The 17,523-nt window shown below is 50.5% G+C and overlaps 1 non-coding gene across 1 annotated transcript; it reads right to left on the bottom strand.

The window, feature by feature from the left end:
- Nucleotides 1-16,153: 16,153 nt before the first annotated feature.
- Nucleotides 16,154-16,225, bottom strand: TRNAW-CCA (transfer RNA tryptophan (anticodon CCA)). Its single transcript has one exon. It is a non-coding gene; the product is annotated as a tRNA-Trp (tRNA).
- Nucleotides 16,226-17,523: the final 1,298 nt, after the last annotated feature.

The following is a 17,523-nucleotide window of genomic DNA, read 5'->3' as shown; positions in this document are numbered from 1 at the left end:
CCCTTCTGTGTTCCTCGGCATCCTTGATAGCCCTCCAGCTAAGCGCTCCCCCTTTTAGGAATTCTTCCCACGCTGTCCTGTAAGCCGCCCTAGACGCCGGGGCCAGTGAACCCTCCACTAACGACAGCGCTCTCAACTTCCTATCTTCCACAGCTCCTCTGGAAACCACTTCCCACTCCGGTCTATCCTGGTGCCAATCCAAGGAATCTCTGCTATTGAAAACGAGATAATGCATAAGCGATGCCATTATCTTTACCCAGAAACTGCATTGCCCAGAACAGGACATTCCATTCCATGCATCGCAACACAAACTCTCTCATTAACTTTGCCAGACTCTGGTCCCTAGCCGACGGCCTGTTGACCACATTGACCACGCACTCATTATCAACATTGAAATTTACTTTCCTGTTTGAAAATTCCCTGCCCCACAATTCCAATGCAACCAACAAAGGAAATAACTCAAGAAATGCTATGCTTCTTCCCTCCTTTAGCCACTGCGGCGGACACTTCTCCGCGCACCATCTGCCCTCCCAGAAAACTCCAAAACTCCCTGCACCTGCTGCATCCGAAAATATCTGCACCTCCAATGCTACAGGATCTACTTGTAGCCACATGGACACCCCGTTAAAACCTTCCAAGAAGCGCAGCCAAATCCTACAATCTTCCCGCACTGACCCTGAAACCCTTACCCGATGATGTGGGTACTTTGCTCCCACCATAGACCGCGACATGTTCCTACAAAAAGTATGTCCCGGGGCCACCACCCTACATGCAAAATCAAATGCCCTATCAACCGTTGCATCTCCAGTTATGTCATCTTCCGCGCCACTGCCGCCTTCTCCAGCAAACCCACTAAACGACTCACCTTGTCATGCGGCAAGCGTGATGTTATGGCCACCAAGTCCAATTAAATCCCCAAAAAGGTCAAAACCACCGCCGGCCCTTCCTTTTTGTCCTCTGCCAAAGGCACCCCCAACTCCTGCATCAACGCCTGGAAACTCCCTAGCATGTTCTTGCACTCTAATTCATTGTCTGCCCAGCTGATGAACAAAAAATCGTCCAAGTAGTGCAAAACACCTTCCGCAACCGAGTAAAAGTTTAAAAAAATTAAGGCAGTTCTGAATCAACCAATAAATGAAGTGTTTGCATAAAAGCTTACTGCAAAAATGAACTAAAACACTTGAACAACGCGCAAGAGATAGCACAGCCCATTGGTAGAGCCATGCCCACGTAAATGCGGTCCTCAAATTGCATCCCTAACAGCCAAAAAACCTCTGGGTGCACCGGCAGCAACCTGAACGCTGCTTTGATATCACACTTAGCCAAAAATGCCCCGCGACCAGCCTTCCTTACCAATTCCACTGCCTGATCCACGCTCGCGTATGACACTCCGCAATCCTCTGGGGCAATGAAATCGTTCACAGAAAAGCCCTCTGACCAAGATAAATGATGTATCAATCTAAATTCCCCCGGCACCTTCTTGGGCACTACCCCCAGTGGGGATATCACTAAATCACCCGGCAAATCTGCAAATGGACCTACCACCCTCCCTGCAGCCACCTCCTCGAGCAACATCTCCCTAACCACTTCCCCATTTTCCCTAGCAGATTTCAAATTCTCTGCTCATCTGCGCACCGTTGGACCCTGATAGCCTAGCCTGAAACCTTCCTGAAAACCGTCTATCAAAATCTTCGCCCCTTCCCTTAACTGGAGTAAAAGCCTTTCCCCACAACCCCTCGGCCTGCTTCACGCCCCCGCCTTCGGTCCCCTTGCTGAAAGCACTGTGTGACCGGGTGCCACCCTGCACATCTGGTGCACACATGTCTGAACCTACACACTGTCCTTGTGCAGCTGTCCTTATTGAAAGCCCAGCACGCTTCAGATTGCTGACCTTTGCCTGCTCCCCCGGCCCCCTCGGGAGCGGGGTGACCAAGAAAGGGCCGGTAGGGCACGGGTAAGCCACTTGCTGTGTGTAACGTTGGAGCAGGCCTCGTCGGCGCCATCCATTGCAACCAGAGATCCATGTTTATCTCCCCCCAGACCGCCTGGCTGTCCTCCGCCAACCTTGCTCTAAACTCCTCATCATAACGCACCCACGCGAAACCTCCAAAACTCGTGAAGGCCTTTCTAATCACGTCCGTATACTTCAACAGAGCCACACACCTCTCTGGGAATTTCTCGCAATAAACACTGGCATAGATGATAAAAGCCGACATCCAATTCTCAATTGTCACCGGTACCTTTGGACGCAAAGCCAACTCCCTCTCTTCCTCCTTGGCTCTGACCTCCCTATGTAATAGCTTGAACGCATCCACAAATTCCCCAGCCCAAATCTTATCCTTTGTTGATGCCATCAAGTGCGCTCCCAGTGGTTTAGTGATGCCCATATATGGCAACTTCTTCTCCCTTCCTTCAGTTGCCCCGTGCTCAATCACCCTGTCAGTCTGCACCTCCACTAATGAAACCTTTTTCTCCCCCTCCGAGGTCCCCACAGCCTGCAGGCCAATTTCCCTCATTGCCCCTTGCACACTTACACCTTCCCATCTTGCCCCCAACCTTGTGTCCCCCCTTTGCCATACAGCTGACCACTCCCTTTCCTGCTCACCTCTTTGTGCCCTGCCGTCCCAAATATCCTGACGAGGGGCCGTTCTTAAGCCCTCTCTTGGCTGCTCCTGAAGAACTGCGGGGGACGCCCCATGCCCTTCACCTGAAACCCTCCTTCCGCACCTCTCCTTCTCCTCACTACTCTCTGGTGACTGCTCCCTCCTCCTACCCCTCACACTCTTCAGTAGATATTTCCCTCCCTTACCTCTCTGACCTGTCGTCCCTTTATGCACCCCCACGCCCCTACCCTCCTCGGCTGCCTGTCCAGCACCCCTTTACAAGTTCATCTTACAAGTTTCCTCCCCTGTATCCTCATTCCCCACAACCTTCTTAGACCTCTCCCCCATCTCACCTACCCCCTTCAACGCTCTCCTAGGAGTCTCCCTCCTGCTATTCCTACCCCCCGTCTCCCATGCTTCCCCTCTACCAGCCGCCAGGCTACATGCTACCACTGCGGCAAGCACCCCATCCGCCGCAGCTCTCCTCTGTGGCCTCCCTCCAGCCTCCTCCTTCCCCCCGTAACCTCAACCACCGCCCCCTCAAGCTGTTCCTTGGATGCCCTGCTGATGAACGCCAGGGTCTCCCTCAGTGCCCTGGCATCAATGAGCCCCTTCTTGTTAGCCCTTTGAACTGATCTCCAGAGCCCCTGCGCCGCCTACTCGCTAGCACACTGCATGACCAGGGGAAGGCAACTCTCAAATTGGACGCAGGTAAAAAATTCCCCTATCTGACCGAAACCCTCAAATAGCTCTTAGATCCCCAAAGCCAGCTACCTGCTACAAGACACTGGCCGATATTTAATTCTGGCCCATTATCTTTTAATGTGCTTTAAATAATATTACTCCATCCCAGCATAGCTCCTCATAAAATATCCACTAAAAGTTAATATCAGAGCTTAATGACTGCTAATGTTGCTTACTCCTGCACAGGGAATACAGGCCAATTGCCTATCTCCCTTTATTATATTATCCTCCTTTTATTTAATGTATTATTTTATTTTTTTATTAATTACAGCTCCGGCACCCGACTAACCAAACCCGAAAGAGAAAACCACAACGTCAGGAGAAATAGCCCTCTTAAAAGAAGAATTTAAGAATTCTGCACTGCCCTCTCCTGGCTAATGCACATCACTGTGTGCGTCTCCACCGCCCGCCCGAACAAAGCTACAGAGGAGCTCCTGTCCTGCCACGCACTACCCAACAGCCCCACCAAAATACCCCTAGCCCACACCAGGCCCTGGGCACCCCTACTACCTAAATGCCCTCCAGCAGGCCCCCTACCCTAAAAGCCGCCCGGCCCCACAGAGGGAAACCCGCTGCCACGCAGCCCACTCCCACGGACCTCACCAGCGGAGATCGCACCTGAGCACAGTTCGCCCCACACCGGAGCCCTCCCCACCACAGTGGCAGGCAAGCGGTTGAACCGCTGAAACACACAGGTAGGGGGGTACCTTATCTACAGTATCCCCGACTATGCCAAATACATAAACCTTTTTTTAATTTTAACTTTTTTTTATTTTATAAAAATTACAAACACGGCTAATCCTCCCACCTGTACCCAACACTCTAACGCTACCACCTCACCTCACGTTAACTCCACTAAACCCAAACCAAGGCCCAGAACGCAGGGAAGGCACGGAAGCAGGCGACCCGGACAAAAGCTCATCCTCAACCATCGCCTGCTCCCGAACCTTCCATGCCTCCTTAAATACCCCCCAAAAGACGCGCTATACGCAGGCCAGCTTGCTGGCCTGTGCAGCGCCCAAAACCACCCTGGGGGGGAAAGGCTTTGCGTTCCTCCCGGTACCCCCATTGTTGCTCTCCTGCACCTCAAGACGGCTGTAAAATAAACTGGAGCGTAAAAGGAAAGTGTACACACATTACACACTTCCAATTATGCTCTAGTTCATTTGAAAATGATCCCCTTTGAATTTGCTGCTTGTGTGTTCCTCACTTGCCTTATCTCTAGCTGAGCTTGGGCACATTTGCGCACAGTGCAGTCCTTGTGCACTTAGGTTTCTACAACTTGTGAAATGTTTATATGACCGTATGAGTGTTCGGCATACACCCACAGTATGATCTGTTCTCCATCAGATAATAAAAGAGTGATAATCTGTGGCAATGTACAAATATGCTGACAAGACTCTCCCTGCGACAGAGTGAGTTGATGCTGTCCCTGCCGAGCAAACCCGGCTGTTCTAGTACAGAGGATCAGGTGCTAAGGGGGCTATAGCCCCTGATCTTTTGGTTGTAGCCCCGGATAGAATCTCAGGAGCTACAGCCAAAAGACCAGCTAGCCCCCAGTCCCAACAGTTCCGACATCAGATTAGCCCCGGGTCTTTTCCAGACCTAGCAACTCCCCTGCAGAGGATGCCTGCCTAGGACCTACAGGTTGATCTAGCACAGCCTCCCTGGAACTCATCCCTTGTTCCGGAACAGAGCAAGGATCCCTGTCACCTGTTGTAGGCTGGACCTGTGGTACACAGGCCAGCCCGATCAGTTCTCGGGGCACGCAGCAGACACAGATCGTGCCGTGGTCACAAGGCATGGACAGCTATAGGGATCACCCTGATTGCCATGATCACACGGCTGGACATCAGCTGTTGGGGGCTCATGGATGAGCAGTTATGCAGTGGTCACACAGGAGGACAGTGGCCTGGGGGCTCCCAGGTTACACATGCTGATCTGGGGGCACCTAGATCAGCAGGGATGCAGTACCATGGTCACAGGGCGTCAGCCTGCAGGCCCAATAATAAGACACAGAGACAGAAGTGCCATTCATGGAGTCTGCCGTCGTTCTGGAGCACGTGCCGGCTGAGGCTCCTTTTATTCGCAGTCATGACAAAGTAGTGCCACATACATTTAAAGGGGCAACACCACAACAACCAAAGTATAGAGCCAGCCCATCTTGGAGGTCCTGACCTTCTTTCACTGGCGGAACATGTAAGGCAGACTGTACCTCTAGCCAGGGTCTAATGATGAGTTCTGCTTTCTAGTTCTAGTGAAGCCTTCAGATGATCTTCCAAATGAGGGGCTTGGCCCTCTTTAATGGAGCACAGGGATTGGTGAAGGCTAAGTCAACGTTAATGAACTTTATCCTGGGTCCCCACCAACAATCTCCTGTATGCGTGAGGTCATAACCAGAGTGCTTTGTAACAGAAAAGGTAAAGAGGTGAAATATCTAATACTAAGTCCCTCCCATCTTCCTGTCTGTTGTGGAGCAAAGGGTCTCTTGGTCAATGGAGCTCTATGTGGTTCCTGATTAATAGCAGCAGGTCTCCCTTCAAGCTGCGGCGAGACCAGACTTTGTGGCACCTGCAAACCAAATACTCATACCTTATGAATGGGGTCCCCGTGCGGGGAGAACTACTGTAAACACGGAGGCTCAGACATGACATGACATGTCAACCGATGCTGAGGGTGACAGTGACAAAGTACATCAGAAAGGTTGTTGGGGTTTCCCGTCTCGTTTTTAGCCCCTACAGCCATGCCCCATGTGGGCCTGTTTGAATTACTATCTGATTAGTATGCAAATCGCTGCCACCAACTACAGGACTCAACAACAGTGCAGGGCGGATCCATGGAGGCTTTGTTAGCTAATTAGGCTGTCCATGGCAGGGGGACATTTTGGCACTCCACCTTCTGGAGATGCATTCTGTACGCCTCCTGCCATATACAAACTTAATCCCAGGTGAGCGCACACCTACCGTGCGGATGGTCGGATTCCTCACATTCACAGCACCTGTCTAACTTTATCGGGATGGAAGAAACTTGGTGGCTGAAATTATAGTGTGTTGATGGGAGGTCTGGGGGATTCAAAATGTTTTAGGTTAATGTTATGTTATGTTGATTTATACCGCACACCGCTACCACCCAGGGGCAGTCAGTCTCCAGGTGCTCTTATTGAAATACTGGGTCAGCTCGCGTAAGTGAAATGGAAAGAGATTTGCTGCTGCTGGTGGGAGGGCAATGTCCAGAAAAAATTCGGAACTTCCAGAAACGTCCTTGTTTTGAAAAATGTTTCTACAAAGGTTTGAATTAAGAACAGGTAAACACCACGCAGGTAGAAAGATTGCATGGAAAGATGTCATATTAGCAAGTTAACAGAACAGGTGATTCACTTAAGTGGATGCCAGAGGAAAGAGGCAAGAACATTCCCACAGAGAAAAATGCAATACAAGCTTTTAACTGATCAGCAGTTGCAATAGTACAGCTGTGACTGAATCTGGAGTGAGAGACAGGTTGACATATTGCAACACAAAAACCATAAGTCCTTGAGTCCCTCCTTTCGCTTTGCCCTTCATGGATAATGCATTCAGTGCTTTATATAGAAGTGTTTCAATCATTTCGGATTTATATGAAAGAACAATATTTTGAAAGGGAAAATGAATGAAAATTACACTATTGTAAAGTATAACATGTTAAACAACGTGAGAGCATAGAAAGTAAGAAGTAACCATCAAAGCTTTTAAGAGGTCACGTGCTTAATGATCCCACCGAGATTTGAGTGCTGGATTCAAAGAGCAGAGTGGTAACTGTTCCACCATAGACCCTGCGATTCACTCAACACATGCACCGAAGTAATGGAGCCATCATAACCAACATGACTTTCAATGTTGTACTTTGCCACAAGGCTTTCCTGTATTCAGATAAACTGTAGACTCCAAGCATGGAACATTGTGTTTATGTTATGTACACTTATAAAGCGCATCAGTCGCTCGAAGGCATCATGGCGCTACACCTAGGAAGTACAATGCCCACTCAATGTAGCCGAGTCAGAACAGAAACCATTGCCATGACGATGACATGTTGGAGGATTACTTGAAAACGCCAGGCCAGATGCGGTTATAATGGGACCTGTTCAGAAAAGCCTCTGGGTTTGCTCGTCGGTTCTATGTTTTACTTTAGTGAAATACTGGTGTTCACTTCTCTCACCATCTGTGGAAAGAGTTTCACTGCTGCTGAAGGGAGGGAAAATGCCCAGAATAATTTTCTGACCTCTCAGAATCTTCCTCGTTTTCAAAAATGTTTCTAATGAGCTATGAGTTAAGAACATGCAAACCGCAGGGAAGCAGGAAGATTGCACGGGGAAAGGCTCCTTTGCACGTTAATAGGGCACGTGGGTCGCCTCCGCAGTGGCTGGGGGAAAGAGGCAAGAACATTCCCCAGAAACATACCAGAGAGAGGCTTTTAAAGCATCAGCAGGGGCTATAGTACAGCTGTGACTGAACTCTGGGCCATGAGCCAGGCTTACATATTACAGACCATCCGCTGTGTGTCAAAGGGCCCTTCCTGGAGTTTTGCCCATCACTGATCAGCCATCAAAGCATTTCACTTGAGAGTTTCCATAGTGTAGTAGACAGTACTCTTGGTAAGAGTATCCCAAAACAGGCAAAAATGCCACTCCTGCTTGTTAAATAGTATAATGCAGCCCAGGTTCCCTCTGCAGTGAAGCCCACCCCACCCGGTACCTGGAGGAACACACAGACACAGGTCTGGTTACTACGGAGTCCCGGCCGAAACTGACTGGCATGGGCTCCCTTTATTCCACTGCGCATGCGTGGCTTCATTGCGGCTCGCACATTCGTGCATCACTCTGTAACATCCCTCCCTTTTCATAACAAACAAACAGTCTCAACGGTTTCAACAAACAGAGAAAATGTCATTGTGACACACACAGTAATAATCGTCACACAACTTATATGAGGCCCAACGTGGGCAGTTACCGTCCCTTCTGGCCCTTAGGAACTTAGGTCCAGAATGTAGTCCTTCAAATGGGCTGGGCATCGTCGACCTTCCCGACGGGGATATAGTGCCTCCTCTCTGCTTACCTCCCGAGGAGGCTCCACCGGCATTGGGTCACCGGGGTCTTCTTCCAGCCCAGGTGCCGGACTGGAGGCATGGGTGGCCACGTCACCCCCACAAGGTTCGTCAGGGTTGTCCCGGATGTCGACCTTCTTGAAAAAACAGGAGTTTCTCCTAACTGTTCCTCTCCGGTCAGACGCTGTTACCATAAAGCCTTTGATGTGAGTCACCCCATGGGGTTGGGTTCGTAGTTGAGGGACAGCTTCCACTCGCGATGCTGGTTGCGTACAAGGACAGTGTCCCCTACTTCGATGTTCGCCGGCCTCAGATTCCTCCGAATGTTCTCACGCTCATTGCGCCCTTTCCTGGCCTCCAGGGTCTCTTGGTTATCAATGACCGCAGAGATCCATCCTCCCAGCTCTGGTATGAGACCACGGGGACACCGGCTGAACAGGGCTTCGGCGGGGGTCACCCCTGTGGACTGGTGGGGTGTGGGTCGATACTCACAGGGTAATTGGTATAGGTTTCTCCGCAAATTCCCCCCTTGACCTTGAGTAATCCAGAACACCTTATTGAGGGTCCGCATGAACCGTTCCACCTCCCTGTTGGCCCGCGGCCACCCCAGGGTAACCTTACGGTGTCTGACATCACATTCGTCCATGAATGCTGCAAACTGGCAGCCCTGGAACAGGGAACCACTGTCAGAGCACAGCTCTTGCTGAAAACCATATGTGGCAAAGATTTTCTCCAGCACCTAGATGGTGTGATCGCTGGATGTGGACTCAACCAGTTCCACCTCTGGGTAGTGGGACCACTGATCCATGAGGACTAGGAAGTACATGCCCCTGCCGGTAGACCCAAAGTCTGCATGCACGGTCCCCCACGGCTGGTCTCCTGTCCATTGACTCGATGCAGGGCTCTTTGGAGACTGGGGTGGCCGCATGACACCAGACACACAGATGTATGCGTTCATCTACCCTCCTCTCCAGATCTCGCAACCAGATCTTTGTTCTCTGGCTTGTTTTGTTCTTAGCCGTACCCTGGTGGCCACTGTGAGCGAGTTCCAGTATGCGGGCCACCAGCACCCGCGGAACCACAATCTGCCTTCCCCTCAGCAGCAGCCCTTCTTCTGATGCAGATAGTCTGTGATGCACTCGCCACAGCGCCTGCAGGTCTCGCTGCGCATCAGCTCCTTTTCTGGACAGGCCTGAGAGGACCATCTTCCAGTCCCCACTGCCCATGTTGGGCTGAACCAGCTGGAAACACTTGTCTGCCCCCAAGACTTCGGCCATCTCCTCCAGGGTCAAGGCAAAGGGCAGGGCCGCCTCGACCACTTGCAGAATCACCTCGGCACAGTCCCCTCCTGATGGTCCAGGCTGTGCGCCACTGCCCCTTGAATGGCGTGAGAGATAGTCTGCCGGGTTGTTCGTGCCAGGCCTGTACTGTAGCTTCACCCCATACTCCATGAGGGTGAGCATCCACCTGTCAATCCTCAAGGGCGGTTTGGACGATGCCCCTGTCATGATGGAAATAAGGGGCGTGTGGTCCGTGACAACTGAGACAGGTTTTCCCAGTATGTAGAGGCGAAAATGCTTGCAGCCCCACAAAATGGCCAGTGCTTCCCTTTCGATCTGGGAATACCGTTGCTCGGTATCTGTGAGGGCTTTGCTGGCATAGGCTATGGGCCGCATCTGCCCTTGAGAGTACGGCTGGAGCAGCACCGCCCCAAGTCCCACCGGGCTGGCCTCCACGACCAGCTCTGATTCTTTCTTGGGGTCAAAGAATGCCATTGTTTCCTCACCGGTGAGTGCCGCCTTGATGGTGTCGAACGCCTTCTGCTCTTCCCCTAACCATGTCCAGGCAGCGTCCTTCTTGGTGAGGGCCCTGAGTGGTTCTGAGAGGGAGGCAAGGTTCTTGATGAACCTCCCGCAGTAGTTGACCATCCCCAGGAAGCTGCACACCTCGGAGGGAGTGCATGTTGGCCTTGGCCTCTCGAATGTCCTTAACCTTTTGTGGGTCTGGTGCTATCCTCTCTGCGTGAAAGATGAATTCAATACTCTTCTTCAAGAATTCACATTTCTCGTGATGCAAGGTTAGTCTGAGATATACTGAGATGTCGTCGCTCAGGTTGATCACCCCTGCCAGTCCGGCAAGGGCACCCCTGATGACATTTTGAAACACCTCTGTGGCTGAGGATATTCCAAAACTCAGTCTCTTGTATTGATACAGGCCATTGTGAGTAGTGAAGGTGAAGATATACCGTGAGTCAGGATGTAATTCTAGGTGGTGGTAACCTGGGCGCAGGTCTAATTTTGAGAATATCTTGGCACCCTGCAGCTCCCCCACCACATTGTCCAGCGTTGGCGTCAGGTGTCGTTCCCTTTTGATGGCCAGGTTGGGCAGGCTCATGCCCACGCAAATGCGCACCACCCCTGGCTGCTTGGGTTTCAACGCCATGACTATGGGAGACACCCACGGTGTAGGGTCCTCCACCCTCTTAATGATGTCCAGGTCTATGTGATTCTGAAGCTCTTGTTCCACCTGGGCCCTTAGATGGAAAGGAATGCGTCAGTGTTTCAGTGCTGTTGGCCTCACCGATTCATCAATCTGCAGGGGTATCGGTTCTCCTTTTAGCCTGCCTACTCCCTCAAACATTTCTGTGAACCGCTCGGTGAGGCCATGGATGTCCGACTGGTATAGGGCCAGCCCAAAGTACACTATATCCAGGTCTTCTGACACTGCACAGCTCAGCAGAGAGTGTGGGTTTACGTCGGTCACAAAGAATCTGGCCTTGATGGATCGGTTGACATGCTTGACGGATGTTGTGAAGAAGTGGATGGTCTCCCACAAAAGAGTATATTTTGGCCTTGGTCTCGGCCAATGCTGGTGGTCCTGGCAGTGCCTCAAAGTGTTGCAAGGCCATCACACACACTGACGCATCCGTGTCTATGAGAACTGGGGTAGGAGTCTCACATATGTTGACCTCACAAATGGGCTGTCGGCGCTTCTTCGAGATGGCATCAATATTCGAGATGAATAAAACCTCTTCCTCTTCTTCCTCAGCGATATCCAGCTCTTTGAGAACCTGTTCGACGGCGGCCACACTCTTCTGCTTGCGTGGGCCTCCACTGTTGGACCTACTCTGGCCCCTCGAGACAGCCACTGGGTTAGCCGCCCAGCACATCCTGGCAAAATGGCCAGCGGTACTGCACTGCCCGCACACCCTCGTCTTTGCTGGGCAATCGCCAGAATGAGGGAGGTCATACCCACACTTCTGACACTGTTGTGGCACAGCACCCTTCTGCAGAGGCTCAGATTTCCTTTGGGTCCATCTTGGGCGCTTGGGCCCAGAGTTCACAGTACGCCCGATGGCGTAGGCCTCCTCACTCCTCCCGGGCTTGACCGCTGCATCCATTCTAGAGCCCTGACTGTCAGTCAGTTTATACGCTCTCCCCATGTCCACGATTTGTGTCAGATTGAGCCCAGGTTCACAGAGCACTTGGCATCGTAATTTACCTGAGCTGCAACCCTGAATTAGCTGATTTCTGACCATCCCCTCCTCATTTTCCCACTGGCACATGCTTGCCAGGTGTCACAGTCTCCCGCAGAAACTGTCTAGTGACTCATCCTCATGCTGCTTCTCCCCACACATCACAAACCGGTCCAAGTCCTGGATGGCCAGGGGAAGAAAATATTCTTTGAGGGCATTGTTGGTAGCCTGGCACGTTCCAGCAGTAGCGTTCAGCGATTCATAGATCTGATGGACTTCAGAACCGGCAGCATACAGAAGGGTTGCCAGTTTCGCATCATCCTCCGTCTCACTGGTGGCCCTGAAGTACATCTCCAACTTCTTGACCCACATGAGCCACTTTGGGCCCAGTTTCGATGGAGGGCCAGACATGTCGAATTCCTGCATGGGTCCCAATGTGCCTTGTTGTCAGGGAACGGGTCTGACAGGGGGCTGTGCCCCGAGAACAGGTGGAGCTGCCCCCCTGTGAGCATCATCGTTGTCACCCATGGCTGCCAACCGCGCAGGCACCTCTCATGTATCCAGAAGCTGCAAGTCAGCACCAGCAGCGTAGTTGTCCGCACAGGTCCAGTGCGAGGCGGGCTCACCCTTCATTGAAATGCTCCAGGGCGATGGCGCCAGAAAAATGACCCTCCCAGCGAGGGCAAGGTACGATACAAGCTTCCAGGCAAGCTATGTGTAGAGGTGGGTAAAGATGAGATCACTGTCCAAGCTTAGAACCTGCAGCAGGAAGACAGCGCAAGTGCAGCCTTCCACATGCCAATCCACGCATCAAACACCCATAAATGTCCACCAAAAACAGGGCTTCCCATGAAGATGGCTGTAAAAATCTGGAGAAAGTCTACTAAGCACCTCTCTCGGTGCCCACGCTCAAGAAAGTCCAAAGAAACATGAAAATAGTCCATAGAAGACCAGCTATTTGCATGAAACAGCTGTGAAGGGTCCAAAAATTGACCAAAACAGCGCACAAGCACCCCGTGAGGGGGCGCTACCGTTAATGCACACACAAAATGGCAGTCGCTCGTTTAACACGCGGTTAACGCGTCTAGTGGGTGCCGCGAAACAGAACGTTCCGAAATCGAGCCTTAGATCCCAAATCCAATTCTCTCCCCACTCAGATGGGACCTTGTCGCCAGTGTTAAATAGTATAATGCAGCCCAGGTTCCCTCTGTATTGAGGCCCACCCCGCCCGGTACCTGGAGGAACACCCAGGTCTGGTTACTACGGAGTCCCGGCCGCAACTGACTGGCACAGGCTCCCTTTATTCAACTGCGCATTGAACCAGTTGTGGGTTAAGGCTGTCATCATACCCTACTTGTGCAACCCGCAAATGACTTACCTTTACTCTAGCCTTTGTCAAATGTAACCTCTTAGCAACTTTTGGCCGCTGAATTGACATCTAGTGTCGTAAGAAGGCATTACAGCAGTGGTCTTCAAACTTTTTTGGCCAGGGCCCCCCTGAGCAAAATTTGGGCAGGTCGAGACCCCCCAGAAATGCCAAATGGACAGTATATATTGCGCGCCGTCACCTGCTCCCATCAAAGTCGCTGGGCTCCCTCATCCCACTCCTACCCAGTCGCTGGTCTCTCCCCACCCCATCACACACCCAGGGCTCTCCCCACTCTGCTCCCATCACTATCCCATGGTTCCCGCCCATTGTGCTCCCACCATAGTCCCTCGGTTCCCCCATCCCGTTCCCAACACAGTCTGAGGGCCAGTGGCGGCTGGTGAATCTTTTTTAAGTGGAGGGGCATTAAGGGTAGGTTCGGGGGGGTTTCCCCCTGTGAATTTTTTTTTAAATAATAGGTTAAAATGTTGCATTGTAGAGCATACTTTTACCAAAAAATGGGTAAATAGCCAAACAGTTTGCAATTGTTGCTGGGAGTCCAGGGGGCAGGCATTGATATTTTATTTCTATCGCACTCGTACACAAGTGTTTCAGAGCGTGACAAGGCAAGGGAGGGGAACAGAGGAGAATAAAACAGCGATCTTACTAGGCCCAGTGACATTGAGAACGTGCAAGTGTGAGGGGAAAAGTGCATGGAAGGGGGGAGAAGTGGAAAGTGCGAAGCAGAGGAGAAACAGATAAATAACAATAAATAAATAATAAAGGCAACAAACAGTGGTAGTGCAGCCAGCAATTTGCAAGTGCTACATTTAAGGCAGCAGACAGGGTAGGTCTGATAAGTGCAGGAAGAAAGATGGTTCTCCTCAAGTTTTAGAGTGGCAGGGCGCTGTTCCAGAGGGAGGCCCCAGCCGAAGACGGAGATCTACCCCCAGCTCGTTTCTTTGATAAACGACTGACCCTGAGGGAGTTGGAGGTAGAGGAGTGAAGAGCTCGAGAGGGGAGGTATTTGCGGAGGAATAGCTGAAGGTATTTTGGACCGAGGCCCCAGAAAGCCTTGTGGACAAGGCAGAGGGTTTTGAATGATAGATGTCCGGTAAAAAGATACCATCCCTGTCCCCTGGGCCCCACTGGTCCTAACACAATGAACATGATTATGTGTATATGCAAGGCGCTGCACATTCATACAGCAATCACTCTATCATTCACATGAGCATCCATCACCATACATTCACTCATAACGCATCCATACACATGTTTAAATAAAAACAATGAACATAAACGTACCTTCTGCATTGGCCTGTGTGTGGGTGCTGCTCCAGCTGCTCTGTCCGTATGTGCGAGGAGGCGCAGGAGCTCCCCCTCGGACATACAGACATGCAGTGCCCCAGCCAGCATTTCCAATGAGCTATGCAATGCTGGCGAAGCAAAACGCCCCAGCACTTGCATGGCTCAGTGAGCATGTGCGACTGGGGAACTAAACTGAACTGTCAAAGGGAAACAGTGTTTCCCTTTGACAGTTCAGCCAGCCCAGGAGCACTCCATTAGCTGGATAAAGCAGCTGAGGGAGTGCTCACTGTTTCACTGGGCTGGCTCCTTAGCTCCTCCATAATGGGTGAGGGTCCACTATGCAGTTAGTAATGTTGACCATTGTTGCTGAATATATCACAATTTACTTACATTTTAACACAAAGCACCCCTTTGGGTACTATTGAAACAGTGGGCTTCATAACTACTCTGGCGGTAGCTGTGCCGGTAAAACCGGCACGGCTGCCACTGGAGTTGCATCCGGGTCTGGCACCCGCGAATGGGCAATTACTAGGTCATGCCGAGTTAGGCGGACATGATAATTGCCCTTTCGAAGGTGCCGGTAGATCCCCATTCCCATTTGAGCCCCATATGGCTCAAATGGGAAGGGGGAGCTCGGATGCACCGGCACCGTTAATAACGGTGCCGGTGCATCCGACGAGCTGAGGTCAGACCTGGCGGGGGCTGTCAAGCACCCACGAGCACAACTCTTACTATGGCGGAACGGTAGCAACGGTGCCGGTAGCTTACCAGCACCGTTGTTACTGGTCCGCCATAGTAGTAATGAGGCCCAGTCTGTGACTAAAGGAATGAATATCCATTTACAACTGTGGGCCACTTTTTCATTGTTGCCTGAGACAGTTTCATGCTTCAGCCCGCCCATGTGGGCCACCCCTGCCCATTTCTTCCAATCTAAAAAAAAAAAAAAAAATCTTTTTTCATGCTGAGCTCTCAGGGCCCCCCTGGGATGCACCCGCGGACCCCTAGGGGGTCGCGACCCACAGTTTGAATACCACTGCATTACAGCGATGAGTCATCTCTTGAAACGAAAATATTTACATCCTGAAAATTGTAGTTTTATTTGCTCGGTTATTTGGCATCTGCAAACACTGCCTGCGTGGGTTGTCTTAACACTGAGTGATCATTTGTTAGAACAAAACTTTGCCACCCTTGGTTTCTAGCGGGTGGTAGTCTGCAGTACAGCATACACAGCCATCATAATGATGGGGTAGTTGCAACTTTAAGAGGCAGCCCTTAAGGTGTACAGTTTTTTTTTTAGCAATGCAGGTAAACGCGGTATGTGGGTTTGCAATGTGCTGTCTGTGACTAATCGGTGGAAGGTCATAACATTTGGCCTGTAAAACAGCAGACTACTAGTGTTTCTCTGCAAATACCACGACATTTTGATTTTTTAGCAGAAAATAAGAATACATTGACCTGGGTGTTCTAAAAACATATTTTAAAAATTGAACTTCTAGAAAACGCTTAACACGATTGATTTTAAAGACAGCTCGGAAGCTAACAAACCTGCAATCGTTACTTTTGAAAGAGAAAAAAGCAAATTGACCCCGACGTGATTTGAACACGCAACCTTCTGATCTGGAGTCAGACGCGCTACCGTTGCGCCACGAGGTCGATGCTTTGATACACGTCGGAGTCTAATAAGTTACTGTAAAGTAAGTAGCTGTTACTTTTTATGTGTTTTTTTTTCTACGCGATACTTGCTATTGAGTGCTTCTGTCCTTTCTTCCTTGCAAGGATTGGAACTATTTAGTCCATATCAAAGCCTACTCTGGTCTTAATTTGAAGACTTCATGGAAGAATCCCGAGCAGGTGATGTGGTGAAATCCATATCATACAGGGCGGTGAGGAATACTCTAGAGTGTCACCAGAGTAATACTCCTGCTTTTTGATCTCTTCCAAAAACTTTGGAGGAGAGCGCTTTTCTGGGTTATTTTAATGCGGCAGGCAGGTAAAGCCTACCCTCTTGCCAGCAAACATCGCCAAAGCAGCCTCAGAGATTCCCACATGATGCCACCATCCGTGCCTGCCCCCAGCAGCCCCCTGGGCCACTGTTACTCATACACCCTCTATACCCATCTGACTCACGCATAGACTGGTCTCCGGCTCTATTTGAACTCTTACCCTCTACAGTACATAATTACCACTGTAGTATAAATGAATACACGGTGACGATAGTGCAGCTCTAATAAACAGAAAGGGGCGGTGTAAAGGATGTCCAGCTGGGGCAGATGAAGTGTCTGATACGCACCTCCCGAACCCACCTCGCAGGGACCCTCCTCATTGTCATCCGCCAGAGCCGCACAGTTTAAGGGACAGGAAGCTGCATGTAGCCACAGCCATATAGCCTGGCTCCAAGCTTTTACACAATGGATCTCCTTTTCTCTCCTTGGCGCGCTTCATAAATGTGTAAATAAATAAATAAATGCCGCAGTTCATTACCTCTGTTGCTTTGGGTTTGTTTGCTAAAGTTTGTCCCATTCTCAAAACTAAATTCACAGTGTGTTTCATTCCTTTCATTTTCAATTCCATTCTGTGGAACAGCACAGGATCATTTCTGTCGTTGGGAGCTGTGTATGCTCTCTAGTGCTGATGTCTCCTCTAAAAGTGATCCATGCTTGTTTTTCCTAATGCAGTTCTTTTCCCTGATATATTGTCCGGTTCACTTATGAACCTCCGTTGTTTCACAGAAAAGACAAACAATTAATAGGCTGACACTTTTTATGCATGGGGAGATTTGTTGGGTGCTGAGTCTCCAAAAGGTATGTTGAATCATGCTCGGATTACTTACCGGTAATCTTCATTGCTCCCAGTCCTACCCTTCCTCGTCACAGTACTTAACTCATGATGCCCCTGCCTCCGACACAGGTCCTTCTTTTATTTCTTTTATCCTTATAACTCCTCCGCCATAA

The sequence above is a fragment of the Ambystoma mexicanum genome, assembly GCF_040938575.1.
Source record: "Ambystoma mexicanum isolate Mex_15411 chromosome 12 unlocalized genomic scaffold, UKY_AmexF1_1 Mex_chr12_unloc.2, whole genome shotgun sequence".
Classification (NCBI taxonomy): Eukaryota; Metazoa; Chordata; class Amphibia; order Caudata; family Ambystomatidae; genus Ambystoma; species Ambystoma mexicanum.
The sequence above is the reverse complement of the archived record's forward strand: the minus strand, read 5'-3'. Positions and strand labels throughout refer to the sequence as shown.